This window comes from Varanus komodoensis, unplaced genomic scaffold (genome assembly GCF_004798865.1).
Source record: "Varanus komodoensis strain SLA01 unplaced genomic scaffold, ASM479886v1 scaffold98, whole genome shotgun sequence".
NCBI classification, from domain to species: Eukaryota; Metazoa; Chordata; class Lepidosauria; order Squamata; family Varanidae; genus Varanus; species Varanus komodoensis.
The window spans coordinates 968,516-976,618 of NW_025336669.1; positions in this window are offsets into that span (position 1 = coordinate 968,516).

Below are 8,103 nucleotides of genomic sequence, written 5' to 3' on the forward strand. Positions count from 1 at the left end.
TTGTGTGCTTTTCATACACTTATTAATACTACCCACACAAAATATTTTATGAATATTAAATGAGAATAATCAGAATTTTGAAAAGATCAGCAAATATATTGTGAAAAATTGCATCCATCTCTAAATTTCAGATTTTATTTTATTTTATTTTAGCTTTATTATTTGTGCCATGATATAGGGTGGGTAAAGCCTCTGCTTTTACTATATAAACACAAGAGATTTTAAACACAGGGCCCTTGATTACAAAACTAATTGACAAACTGACATAATCCTAATTACATGAAAAGTGCTCACACAGCAAAATGAAGAAAAATAGGAAAATGTGTGTTGTCATGATGATTTTCCACTAACAAATGAAGCTACTGAGAAACGTACATGGTTGATGGCAACATGAACAAACTTCCTGGATCCTGCTTGTGTATGCATATAGCAGTTTTTATTCTAAGCCAAGAAGGACAGTGCAATCTAAATTATAACACTGTTCAATTTGTTTTTTTGGTAACTGCTGTGCTGAAACTGCATTGACCCCTCAGCCCCACTTGTCTAATAAAGTGTAAGTCTGAGCCTGTCTTAAAGTGGGAGAAGTGTGTTGCCTACTTCAACCAGTGTTGATGGAGGCTGTTATGAGAGAGGCTAACACAACACCCAACCCTCTTGGATGCACACTTTTACATGGTGAGGGAGTTTGAGAGTGTCAGAAGAATTATGAGCAATGCTACTAGGAGGCCAGACTGCCTCACCAGGCTAGTCTGCTAGCAGGATTACCCAAATGGAATAATCAAAGCTGAGACACCAGACTAAGAAGAATCCACCTTCTTCAGGAGTAATGGTCACATCAGCAGGAGAGAATGGATCTCTCTAATGGTGATGGGGGTGGAAAAACTTCTGAATGGCAGCCACTGAAGAAGCAGTAGTACTTGAAGAAGACCCTGATGGAGGATCTTTCACAGACAATGGCTAGTATTATGTAGAAGGCAGCAATGGTAAAGCACTTCTGAACCTTTTTGCCTTGAAACCCTTATCATGAAACAGTCCAAAATGAAACAAGAGATAGTGCCAGAACACGAAACCTCCAGGTTGGAAGGTTCTACTGGGGAGCAGCAAGTACAAATAGCACAGTCACCAATGATGTAACTAGAACAAAAGGAAGTCTGCTGGTTGACATACACAAAGTTAAAGGAAAGTCTGATGCTCCACAACATGTAGAACTGGAACGTGGAATTCCAGAAGTACGAATCAAGACAAACTGGAAACTGTAAAGCAAGAAATGAAACCAGTAAATATCATGTTACTTGGTGTGACCAACCAAAAACAGTCTGGAATGGGATGTTTTCAATCAAACCAAAACAAAAAGTTTCACAGAAGAAATACTCCATAAATTATGGAGTAAGCCACCCTGAGACACTTTTGCATATAGGGTGGGGTATAAATATTTTAAATAAATTAATTAATTACAAACTCAGAAAAAATGGAGTAGCTGTAATACTGAGGCAAGATGTAGCATATAATGCAAAATCCAACTGAATAATATAAATCAGAATGGAAAACCCATCAACATAACCACAATTCAAATATATGCTCCAACAACAGATGCTCAACAAGAAATTGGACAATTTTACACAGGTTTTCAAGATGAAATTGATAACACACTGAACAAGACACGCTGGTAATCCTAGGTCACTGGAATGCAACATTAGAAAACAAAACAGAATCAAATATTGTAGGAGCATTTGGCCTTGGGGTATGAAATAAAGCGGGAGAACAACTCATATGATTCTGTGAAACCAGAATCATAAGAGTTTCATTGCAAACACATACTTTAAGCAACCAGACAAACAGCTGTATATACAAATATAAAATGGCCAATATAGAAATCAAATAAACTATGTAATTGGAAGCAAGAGATGGAAAGCTGTATTTTCACTATTTACAGTAGATTGCAGTAGTGACAATGAACTCTTACTATCAAAGATCAGAGTAAAGCTGAAAAAAACTGCTAACAGAAAAATAGGGCCAAAATACAACTTCAGTAACATTCCTGAGGAATTTAAAATCGGTGTAAAGAATAGATTGGCATTACTCAACTTAATTGGCTGTGAACCAGGAGTACTTTAGGCTGAAATCAGAAACATTTGGGAATAATGCCAAAAGAAAATTCCTGTATCAAGAAAAGAAAAAAGAAAAGGCCTGGATGGATGACAGAAGAAACACAATTGCCAAGGACAGGTGTGAAGCAAATACAAACAGTGACAGAGAGTCAGAATCCTGGATGAAACTTTTCAGTGACTATTATGTAGAGACAAAAAGACAATGATCAGTGCAAAGAAGTAGAAGAGAGTAACAAGGTGTCGGGGAGGAGCAGAGAGCTCCTCCAGAAGTTCCAGGAAATCAAAGGGAAAATCAAAGCTAGATTAGGAATCCTTAAAAACAAACAAGGGAACATATCCAACCAGGAGAAGATGAAGAGAATCCTGATGTGTAACCTGTATCAAGGACAAGAAGCTTCTGTTAGGGGAGAATATGGAGAAACAGCAAAAGCATCAGAGAAGACTTTATTTTATCTTTTATCTATTCAATCTGTATGCAGAACATACTATAAGGAAAACTGGATTAGGATCAGAAGAAGGAGTGAACATTGGCAGAAGACACATCAATAACTTAAGATATGCAGATGATAACATATTACTGGTGGAAAGCAGCAATAACTTGAAGCAACTGCTGATGAAAGTGATGGAAGAAAGAGCAGAACCAAGACTGCAGCTGAGCATTAAGAAAACGAAGGTCATGATTAAAGAATTATAGAACTTTAAGTTCAACAATGAAGAAATCAATTTTCTGAAGGGCTGTAAATCAAAAGTGTCATTAATTCAAATGAAGACTGTAGCCAAAGTAATAGAATGAAATGAAAGAACTACAGTGGTATCTCAGATTATGAATGCCTCAGTTCACAACCAAATCAGGTTGCGAACAAAAATTTCATAAAATTTTTGACTCAGGTCGCGAACTCCGCATTGGGTAGCGACCGCAATAGAGGCCATCTCCCCACCCCACCCCCAGTGGGGAGATAGCCACAATCGTGCTGGGAGTGGGGGTGGGGGGAGATCTATGACAAGGAAGAAGGTTGGACAATGAAGAAAACTGACAGGAAGAAAATTGATGCATTTGCAATATGGTACTGGAAAATTGCTTTATGACTGCCCAGGACTGACAGAAAGAGGAACAAGTGGGTACCAGATCAAATCCAGTCAAAACATTCCCTGGAAGCAAGAATGACAAAATGAGAAAGCAAGACTCACTGGAGAAGACAATAATGCTCCTGTTGAAGGCAGAAGAAGAAGAAGATAAAGACTAAAGATGAGATGGATTGGTTCCATAAAGGAAGCCACAGTCTTGAGTTTAGAAGAGCTGGGCAGGGCTGCCAAGGACAGGACACTGGAGAGCATTCATTCATAGGTTTGACTTAAGTTGGAGATGAGTTGATGGCATGTAACAACATTTTGGAGGGTCCATCAACTTTATAAAGCAGTGAGATGTGGGACTGAAGGTACACACAGAAGGAGAAAATAAATAGGAAAATAAATGCAATAAATACATTTATCCATGGAGAATATGCCGATTCTGAAGGTGTGTACAACTGACGTATATATTTGGACAAGTATGCATGACTTTTAGTGGACAAGGCAAGAGATCATGATCTGGTAAGACTGGAGTCAGAACAAGCTTTGAAACGGAAGTTTAAAAGAATTAGATTTGGCCAGCTCTGATATTTTTCAGGCGTTGGGGACCCAGCCTTCCTTATTCCAGGTTGCCCCTACTTAGGAAAAGCCCATGCAGAGCAAACTCGGTTCCCTGAATGAGGTGCTATTTGCGAGATCTCGAGGAAGCACTTCAGCCAGAGACCCAGTGAGGTCAAGGTGTAGTACTCTGCCCCTCATGTCATGGTCCTCTGATATTAATCAGCACACAAGAGAGGTCCACGGTACAATCTAGCCTCTGGACCCCAAAATGTACCTTCAACATTAGTAGAAACCACTTTGGCTTTAAAATGAATTAATGGCTTTTAAATGTATGTGTGTAAATGCTTTGAATTAAAATGAATGAAGGCCTTACCTTGTCACAGACTTCTCTCTTTTAAGAGAAGATGTTAATTAAGATCTTACAATTCCACTATAATCATAAGAGTAAAGTGAAAAATTGAATCCCTGGATAGTTCTCATGGAAGCCTGTGTTTCTGGGGAACAACAGTTAGAATACCATACTGCTGGACTATTCAAGGCAGGATAGAACACCAGTACCACCCTGGGATTTAAATTACAATGAAAAGTAAAATAAACAGACCAACCAAAAATATAGAAAGGGTTTGAATATTGCATTTGATTATCTACCTGCTATTACAATTATCTCCTGTTTACTGGAAAGGCAAATACCAGAAACATTTGAAACATAATTTTTGCTTCAAAATGTTTTTGGCTTTGCTGAGTAAAGTCTCCAAATTAAAGACTAGGAACACAAAGGGAAATAATGCAAAGAAGATGAAAAATACTGACAGGAGAAAATACAAGATGCTGCCTGATTCCTGGCAAACAAATACTGTATGTACCCTTCTGAGCCACTGTCTGGCTCTGCAGGGTTTCTCCTCTCTCCCTTCCATGAGCAGTAGTAATGTTAAGTCATTTTCTGTTTCAGTGGGCAAGCTTAATAAAAGATGAGTCTATAGAGCTAACCTACCATGCTGGATGTACACTTTTGTGTGTTTCCAAATTAGAGAAAGCTGTTGGGGCTCAGCCAGTCCCAGTAAGAAGCTGTGTGGTTTTCATCTCAGGCATCCAAAGGAATTGCTCTGCCAGCTAAACCAAGAAGTGAGGTGGCCCACCTACAGTGCAGTGGTCAAATTTGTCCTTTATCTATGGTGTTTCTATCACAGGCTCACATGTTAATCATGCGCTTCTGCTATGGCATGACTCCAAAGACTGCAAAGTCAATTCAGAAGTATAGAGGGATGTACAAATTCAGAAGAAAAGAAAATGAAAAAGCTCATCAGGGTTCTCTGAATTCCACCTCAGAGTCCATTGTGACTCATGTCTGTATCAATCGCAAGCTTTTTTTGTTTAATGAAAATTGTGTGATTTTTCATGCACACAATAAGTTTGACTTTGTTTAGACTACTCCTCTGTCTAAGCCTGGAGGTCTCCATCATAGGGCCCATGGGTATCAGTGTGCCCACAGATCCCTTCCTTGGTGCCCACAAGGCTTCTTGACTTACTTCATGTTTAGTTTCATTTTTTATTTCTTAAAATTGCATGTTTTTAATGAGAAGTTCAGCATGCCAAAAAGCAAAGCATCCAGTCTGTAGTGCTATCTTCAAGAATGCTTCCTTGTTTTAGTCTTGCTAGTTTGCCCTCTGGGAGTTATTAAGTGTTTGTGATTGCTCATACCTAGCATAGCAACCCCTTGTGAATGAGAAAGTCTCCCCTCCCCTGCCCCGCCAACCCATACTAGGCATTTTCTGAGAGCATCTATGGCAATCACAGCCTCATAGACGCAGCAGCTCCCAAAATTTGGAGTAGCGCTGTTCTAAGCCATAAAGAAATGAGTGATGCGTTACTTCCCTAAAGTTATATTGAAGCTCATATTATGGGTCTTGTCTATGCATGTGTGAAAAACTGAGAGTAAGCCTCTTTTTTCCTACACGCGATTCAAATGGGGAAAGCAGTGCTCCTCCATATCAGTTATCTATCTTCTAAATTAGGGATGTACAAACTTTAATCTTGTGAAAGCTGCTGTGTTTGTGTCAAAAGTGCAAGTCCCCTAGGTGCAAATCGGTGGCTTGAGATGGGGGTGGTCAGGGCAGCATACACTTAAAATGGCAGGATAGGCTGAAATTTGCCTTCAGTACCCAACTGAGCTTATAGTCCTTAAAAGCAGAAATCCATACCTCAAGAGTTTTACCAATCCATACCTTTTTATCTCAAGTTTTTTTTAAAATAGCTGATTGGTGGTAAGCTATTAAAAATCCAAGTCAGAACCTTGCAAACCTAATGCAAAGTGGTCAGAGATCAGCTAGTAGATCCCAAGCCACCCTTTATTTACTCTGGTTGTCAAGGTATACTTGACAACTGGATTTCAAGTTTTCATTATTTATGCCAGTTGATATTTTTGATTGTTTATCTCAACAACAATGGCATTAGAATCCAGCTAGTGATATGAAGAAGCAGCAGCAGACAGCTGCTGATGGTTCAGCGCATTTCAGTGTCATTGCAATACTAGGAGGTCATTATTTGGAATAGGGAATACCTCTATTTACACAAGTGCTTTGGTAAGCAGAAATGATGGGAAAGGAAGTAAAGAGAAAAACTAGGAAGAAAATAAATGGGGATTTGGTAAAATATGTTTCGAAGTTAGGCCATGCATGACAAAAGCTCTTTAAACCTATCTGGATATATTGTTTTTATGTAATGGGTCTTTCTCTTTCTAAGTAGTTTACCAGTCTATCTGCGGTTGACAGCAACGCAGCTGCATTTAAAATGATAAATATTTTTAAATAGGCTCATAAATCTTTCCAGACTCATGGCCTGTTTCTTACTCTCCCTTATTTTTTAAATGCCTTTAGTAAGTTGATCATGGACAGTAGAGCTTTGCAGTCCTCAAAGAACTGAGAATCACAGACCTGATTCTGCAAATACTAAGCATTTCCTCCTGTCAAAGTTACAGTCCTCTTAATTTGACCTATAGTCTAGAAAAAGGATGGTCCAACAGTTAGCCAGTGCCATGAGCCAGCGGACAGAAAAACCTAACCATTGGAGGCTAACCCAAAATGTCCTCAGAGTGACAGATAAGAATAGAGCTGGAGTAAAGCTGTTGACTTCCCACATGGCTGTGCCTGGTTGTTTTCCCTGCAGCTGTAGGGGAGCAGCCAGTAAGCCTAACTGTGGCTTCTGTGAGTGACCATAATAGAGTGGTCCTACCTCAAGGACTCTGATGCTGTGAATGATTGACGACAAAAGGAGAAGGGGTGGCAGAGGATGAGGTGGCTAGATGTAGTCTATGGGGCAGTGGGTGTGAGCTTGGGTGGACTCTGAGGGTTGGTGGAGGACAGGAGAGCCTGGAGGAATGTTGTTCATGGGGTCGCGGTGGGTCAGGTCAGGCACGACTTTGAGACTAAACAACAACCTCAAGGACAGAACCCATGATTTGCCTGGTTCAGTTTTCTGTGTCTCCAGGATGTCTGAGAAAAGCTCTGCCTGTTAGCCAGTCAGAGAAATCCTGGCCAAGATAGACAAATAGTCTGACCCAACAGAACAGAAGTTTCCTGTACCACACTTGCACTGAACCTGGGTTTCTCCAGGCTCAGGCTACAGCAGGATCCTTACCTCCAGCCTTGATGTCCACTAGGCTAAGGAGCAAGCTAAAAATTATCATTCCTGGACTGCTGTCACACTGGAAACTGGGCAATTTGTCAAAAGCGGAGCTATGTGAGCTGAACTGCTTGTATCTTCTGCATGCCAGAAATGAAAGAGATGGCTCTATCTAACAGTCTTTCTTGGAGCTGAGTTGGCTTACTTGGCAAATAAGACAATGAGCAAGTCACTGTTTGCGCTGCTATTGTTAGAAGAAGGCTACCTACATGATTGTGTTGAAAAACTATAACTTAGCTCCAAGTGCACACCTTCCTCTGTTTCTTCAAATATATTAATAAATGATATTTAGGGACCTGGAATAACAGAATGTCCCCTAAATTATAACTAGGTAAACTAAAGAGAAATTGAAATGACCGATTCTGTGATTTATCCTTCCTCCCTTTTTTCTTATGTACATGAAGAATGTTTTATTATTTTTACAGTAAATCTTATCTTGACACCAAGCACAAGAAAGAAAGAAAAACGTTTGAAACCCACATTTTGAAACACTGGTACAAGCCTGAAAGTTTGCTTTTTTAATGTATCATGTGTATAATATACCAAGGCTCTGCAAAGTCATTTGAGGTCTCCCTATAATGCATTTTGAGGCCCATAAAGCTATATATTTATATAATATATAGTGGAATCTCACCTTTCAGCACAGAGCCTTGGCTTCTTGCAATTTTAATCAGATTTTGGCCAACAA